The sequence below is a fragment of the Nicotiana sylvestris genome, chromosome 2, assembly GCF_000393655.2.
Source record: "Nicotiana sylvestris chromosome 2, ASM39365v2, whole genome shotgun sequence".
In the NCBI taxonomy this organism is placed as follows: Eukaryota; Viridiplantae; Streptophyta; class Magnoliopsida; order Solanales; family Solanaceae; genus Nicotiana; species Nicotiana sylvestris.
The window spans coordinates 144,069,619-144,076,848 of record NC_091058.1 but is presented as its reverse complement, the minus strand read 5'-3'; the positions used below and the strand labels follow the sequence as shown (position 1 = coordinate 144,076,848).

Below are 7,230 nucleotides of genomic sequence, written 5' to 3'. Positions count from 1 at the left end.
GTGATCCCGAGTTCAAAAGTTAATTTGGAGCTAAATCGATCAATTTGGAGCTTTGCAGTCTGAGTAAAACAAAATGCATTAAACCGGGATCGTGTTCGGAGGTCGTGTACCAAGTCTGGATGTCAAAAGAAGATAAAAAAATTCACTTTGAGAAATTTGCACTACTGCACCACAGGTATGCAATTTCACGACAGGAATTGAAAACAAGCTCTCTGAAGTTTCCCACTACTGTGCCGCACTGTGCGATGCAGCGTGCGGCGCCTGTACAAAATTTGTAGAGCTAAGTCCTAATTCGCGCAGGAAAGAGTATTTCATCTGGATCGACCCTACTTGGTATAAATATATGTAAAAACGCTATTTGGAGGACTTTAGACACACCGGAGACCTAGAGAGACTATTTCGGAAGGAGATTATCATCAAATTCTTCATTCCTTCATCTTTAGTTTGTAATTTTGATTATACAAACTATTTGGGGAATTGTTACTATGAGCATGAGTAGCTAACTACCTAATCGAGGGTTTTGATGGAACCTGTTGAAGGATGATTTTCTCGTTACGTTAATATAGATTTGCCATCTATTATCTCTATTTGTTCAACTATATGCTTATTGTTGTTGATTAAAGGGCCCTTAATTAACTGTTCCTATTTAGTGTGCATTACTCGGGAGAGAGTGTATATTTAGGTTGTTGTTGAACATCATCACTCCTAACGTATATGAAGGATCAATACGAAGGGTTTAAAGGTGGGATTAGGGATAACAAAACCTTGGGTGCGATCTCAGTGAGCTGTACTTAAAAGCTAGCTAGCATAATTCGGGAGAATATTTCTAGTATATTATTGTAATTACTCGAGAGAGAGTTACGACAGTCAGAGTGCTCATGATCGATAGATAAGACTTAGCCAAATTTATAGCAAACATAGCGGAAAGAATTTCGATAACAGGGGAAATCAGAACCTTAGACCTTTCTCATTCTTGCTTACAACTAGTTTATTGCTAGTTCTTAATTATTGCATTTTTATTACGTAATATTTAGTTAATGAACACCTATTTTGTTACTCAAACATCTCTGAATATTGAATACATGAATTTCTGTGAGTCCAATAGCTGTGATCAATAAGTTAATTCCCTGTGGGATTCGACTCCGAACTTGTTAACCGGAATGTATTTGCAGCGACCACTTTGTCCTTTTTGTACGGCATGGTTGGGCGTGATCAAATTTTAGCGTCGTTACCAGGGAATTAACGGTGTTATTGATTGCAGTTAAAAAAAGTGCAAAAATTCTTAGTGTAGTCAATTTTCTTAAATTTGAACGGATCATTGAAATTCTAACGTTTGTTGTCGTGGTTGTTAGAGGTGCATGCCTAGAAACTCCTCAAGAACTGAAGAATTGTTCGAAGCATTATCAGATCCTGAGAATGTGTTCAAGGCATTGAACCGTGCAAACAGGAAAGGCAAACAACAACAGAACTCAACTGAAAGAATTGAAACAGACATGGAAGACAATAATTTAAACAACAAAGACAACGTGAATGACCCAAACAACAGAAACACCGCAAATTATCCAAATGATCAGGGTATGGCACCTCTTGTGCCAGAAGAAGTACTATATGATTGGGCACAACCCACAACTGACAACTTAGCAACTGCTATTGTAGTCCCTCAGATACAAGCAAATTCATTCCAGATCACAAATAACATGCTACATCTACTGCAGAACAAGGGACTATTCTCTGGGTCATACGTTGAAGATACTCAGTAGCATCTCAAGAATTTCCTATCAATTTGTGCCACACAGAGGCAGCACAACGTGACACCGAAAGCAATACGTTTGTTGTTGTTTCCATTCTCAGTGACAGGAGGAGCTCAGACTTGGCTTAATTCACTCCCCATCAACTTCATCGCTACTTGGGAGGAATTAGTCAAGCAATATTTGAGTAAATTTCATCCACCTAACAAGACTGATCAGCAAATTGATAAGATATTGAGCTTCAAACAGAGAACAATTGAGATACTACATGAAGCGTAGGAGAGATTCAAGGGTCTTCTAGTTACGTGTCCACATCATGGTATTCCGAAGCATATGTTGGGGCAGAGATTTTACATGGGTTTAGCAGTATACTTTGAAAGCCAATATTGATGCTTTAGCAGGTGGAGCATTTTTGAGCAAGACATTCAGAGAGAGCAAGATCCTGCTTGGTAAGATGGCACAAAACTCAGGATGGACAACAAGGAACGCTCCAATCACTCCTATGGTTCACTCAGTGGCTCTAGACCCGGTTAACTCCATAGCTGAAAATATGGCCACTCTGATGACACAAATGAGCATCCTCACCAAAAAGGTTGAAGAATCAGGCCAGAAGCAACAAATACACATAGTTGATGCAACCAATGGGGGTTTCTGTACATCATGCATTAATCAGCCATATGTCTGCTCATGGAGTGCTGAATGTGATAATTAAAAATATCAGGAGAACATGAATTATGTGGCCAACTACGGGGGACCGAAACCAGGTGGTCAGAATTGGGGTCAGTAAAATCAACAATACAGACCAGCTCAGCAGCAGTACAATGACAACAATAATCATGGGGCTATGCGACCATAGGGGCAAATGGTGCCTTACCAAAGGCAACAAGGGTGCAACCAGCAAAATCAGTAGCAGTCTTATCAACAACCTCCACAACAACAGATTGTGAGACATGAAGATGGGTTTGCTAAACTCGAGGGTATGATTCAACAAGTGATTGGGTCCACTGGAAAACTAGCTGACAAAGTATACTCACATGAGTCAATGATTAAGAATATTGAGATCCAATTAGGACAGATTTCCACAGCCCTAAATAATCGTCCTCATGGGACGTTACCTGCAGACACTCAAATCAATCCAAAAGAGCAGGGCCCGAAGAAGCTGGTGGCAGTAAGCCTCCAAAATAGTAGGGACTTAGATCCGAAGCAAGAAATTGCTTGCGAAAGCAGGCTGGATGAGACACTGGTGTCAGTACCCATTGAGATAGATGATTTAGCAGGTTTAACTGAGGTGAGGGTATAGAATGTGCAAAAGAACACCAACAAAGAAGAAGAGGTTGTGTAAGAGACTGAAGCTGCACCAGAACCGATAGTAGAAGAAGTGCCTGAATAAGAGAAAAACCAAATTATAGGGAAGAAGCGACCTACAACACCATTCCCACAAAGATTGGCCAAGTATCAAAAAGATGAGTAGTACAAGAAATTTTTGGAGATGTTGAAGTAAATTCAGGTAAACATTCCATTGATTGATGCTTTAAAGGAAATGCCTGGGTATGCAAAGATGATGAAGGACTTGATGTCCTGCAAGTTCGACTTCCAAGACTTGGCTACGGTTACACTGACTCAGACTTGCAGTGCTGTTGTAACGAGACCCATAACTAAGAAGCTGTCTAACCTAGGGAGTTTCACAATCTCTTGCACAATAGACATCTTTGCATTTGCTAAGGCATTGTGTGATCTGGGAGCAAGCATAAATCTTATGCCCCTAACTATCTACAAAAGGCTAGGTATTGAAAGAGCTAGACCTACGTCTATGCTATTACAACTAGCTGACCAAACAGTGAAGAGGCCCTCTGGGATTCTAGATGATGTGTTGGTGCAGGTTGGGAAGTTTGTGTTCCCAGCAGATTTTGTAATCCTTGACTGTCGGGTTGACAAGGAAATTTCCATAATTTTGGGAAGACCATTCTTGGCCACTAGGAGAGCTTTAATTGATTGTGAAACTGGAGAGCTCAAGATGAGATTAAACGATGAAGAAATAACATTCAACATGCAAAAATCTATGCTCAGACCCAGTGAATTTTCCAATTGCTCTCTAATAGATGCGATGGATGTAGTGTTGGAGGAGGACGATAAAGCATTGAACAATAAAGACCCCCTAGCAGCTTGTCTCATGAACTTAGACGAAGCTAATGGTGAAGACTTGGTAAAGTGGGTATTGGCTCTTGAAGGCCAAGGTTTTTGGAAAAAGGATCTTGAATTTGAGCCTTTGCACTTGGAGGAAAGAAAATCTCCTCGAGCTAAGCCGTCAATAGAAGAGCCACCAAAGTTGGAACTGAAGCCATTGCTCTCTCATCTCAGGTATGTATTCTTAGGACCTAACTCAACTCTACCTGTTATTATATCATCCAGTTTGTTATATGTGCAGGCAGAACAACTTTTGCAGGTTCTAACTGAGTGCAAGACTGCAATTGGGTGGACCATTGCAGACATTAAGGGGATCAGCCAGGCCTTCTATATGCATAAGATTCTGTTGGAAGATGGGCACAAACCTTCCAGAGAACATCAAAGAAGGCTGAACCCCAACATGAAAGAAACGGTGAAAAAGGAAGTGATTAAATGGTTAAATGCGGGAATCATATTCCCCATCTCTGATAGCAACTGGGTTAGCCCAGTGCAGTGTGTATCGAAAAATGGAGGTATGACGGTAGTGAAAAATGAGAAGAACGAGTTGATATCTACACGAACAGTCACTTAGGCAATCTTGTAGGTTAATTGGATTCTAGGGTTTAAAATTGCTATTTTCCTACTGCTTGAAACCTGCCCAGATTCAGGAACTAATAAAATCAGTAGGCAAACTGATTAGGTATTTACTGCCCTGCCTTAATAAAACTGCTGCATATTTTGTGCTCATATAGATATCCTGCTATAGGACATTAAATCATTTAAAACTTTTTGTTTGAGGCGTACAATTGTTTGTCTATTTGTGGAGGTAAATATGAGCCCTTAATTGCATCTTTATATGATAGTCCTACTTGACTTTTTGTTTGTCGCTTAGTTTTCTCCTTTTAAACACCATAGGTGAGTCTAGAACTTCATTAAATAAAGGTCATAAACACCTCTAGGGCCACAGGTAAGGGACGGGTAATGCACGCATAAGGCACGTACTAGATACTACTAGACGCTTAGGTAACAATAATTAAGGGGAGGGTAATCAGGTAGTAAAGGATATGATGACATGTGCGCTAATGCTATGTGTAGCACCTCAATTTGTAGACGATTACAAGTATTGCACAGAAGTAATCCTATATGCTAAAAAACCTAGGACCCTTTTACTCTCTGTTTTAAAAGTAACGTCTGTTTGTTTATCTGCTTATAAAACTAATTCACTTAATTTGAGTTCATCCAGGACCCACCGTTGTGGACCTTGAGGGGGGCCTAACACCTTCCCCTCAAGGTTATTTCGAGCCCTTACCCAATCTTTGGTAATGCAAACCGGTTTATGAGTTATTTGCTTTAGGTGCCCTAACGCACCTCAAATTCTTTAGGTGGCAACTCTTCAAATTCCATACCCAATTCCCAAAAGGAAAGGAGTTGTTCCAAAATGTCAAAATCCAGACTCCGCGGTAAGTTAATTGTCCTAGGTGCCCTAATGCACCTTAATCCATTAGGTGACGACTCATCAAATTACATACCCCTTCCCAAAAGGAAAGGAGTTGTCCCAAAGAATGTCAAAACCCGAACTCCGTGAGGAAAAAAGGGGTGCGATAGCATGTCGACTCTGCTGGGGATATTTTAGGCTCTTACCATAACGAACTTGTTTTTGTGAATTAGTCTTAAGCATGCTTTATTCTGTTAATACATGTGCACCCTTTTCCCCTTTCCCTTTTATTTTGATTTAATTGTCTATTTTCAAGCATTTATGATTTCCTTTACTATTGAAATTGACTTGTCTCCTTGTTTTCTTTATTATCTGTCTTTTAATTATTAAATACCGCATTTATCATTTTTAACGTGCAAATACATGACAACATGCTATTTATTGTTGCATAAATCATGCTCAACATCATATTCCACTCGTGCGTAATATATCCTATAGAAACGCTTGATGAGTGTTTGCGCTCTTCCTATATATCACTCTTTAAATTTGGAAAGGCATATTTGCGATAAAACTAGTCGATCAACGGTGCAGTCGATGGTTCTCAAGTTGTCCACTTGAGGGTACCAGCCTAGACCTCTTTAGAAACCTTACTCTGATTAATTGTACATGCATCATGGTCAAACCTAGCCGGGTTAATATATTGTCCGCATAATAACCTTTTAAGACAAGCCTCATTCAAAAGTCCACCGGGTTTTTCATAATCCCAACGGACTTAACCACGATTGTGTGCATTAAATTTGGAGAAATAAGTGCCAATATGCTAATCATTGTTGTATAAATAGTTGGATCTATAGGGGGAAAAGGCCTAACCATATTTGTTTTGTAGAAAATGAGGCACGAAGCCCCCAGGTTTGGCATGGTCCGTAACATACCTCCATTATTGCTAGACTGGTTGGAAGATCTTCCACCAAGTGATAAAAATTATGTGAAAAAGGTCTTAGGAAACTTGCCTTCTTTATTGGGTCTCCAGCCAAACAACATATTAATCGAAGCTTCTACAATGTTCTGGGAAAAAGAAAGAGCCATGTTCCACTTTGGAGACATAGAAATGACCCCTCTCCTGGAAGAAATAGGGGGATTTGCTGGGCTACCTTGGGATAATCCTAGTTTATTGGTGCCGAAAAATCGCTCTACTAGGGGATTTCTAAAGATGATGGGATTAAAGAAAAATGATGACTTAGAGTGCCTGAAAAATTCCTACATACCCTTCGACTTCCTCTATGAATGATACTGTCATAGCAGATCTTATTATATAATCGATGACGAATTCTCCATCACTTCCTTGGGTTGGATCCACGACAAGGTTTTTGTGTTCATTGTCTGTTTCTTGGGTATATTAGTATTCCCCATCCAAGGAGATAGAATCCACACCAGATTGGCCATATTAGCCAAAACTTTAATGGAGGGGATCGAAGGGCAGACATATACTATTGTCCCTATGATCATAGCAGACATATACCGAGCCTTGGAGCGCTGTCAGAAGGGGTAAAAATACTTCAAATGTTGTAATCTGCTACTGTAAGTTTGGCTGTTGGAACATCTCCAAAAAGTTCAATACCATCAAGAGTTTTTGCGAAGGCCGTGGAATGATCACAAACTTTCCATCATCCCAAGAAAATGACCTATATCCCACACATGCTTGCTCAACCAGAGGATGTTGTAGGATGGGTGTAGTTTTTCAACAATTTGACCGAGGACTAGGTTCAGTGGATGTTCGAGTGGTTCCCTACCGACGAGTTCATCATCAGATCCAGGGATATTCCATACTTAGTATTGATCGGGTTAAGGGACATATACCCTCATGCTCCCGTCAGGGTTATGAGA

The 7,230-nt window shown here is 40.1% G+C and overlaps 1 non-coding gene across 1 annotated transcript; it reads right to left on the bottom strand.

The window, feature by feature from the left end:
- Positions 1-1,965: 1,965 nt before the first annotated feature.
- LOC138886583 (small nucleolar RNA R71) lies at positions 1,966-2,071 on the bottom strand. Its single transcript, XR_011405633.1, has one exon. It is a non-coding gene; the product is annotated as a small nucleolar RNA R71 (small nucleolar RNA).
- Between the last annotated feature and the right edge of the window lie 5,159 nt (positions 2,072-7,230).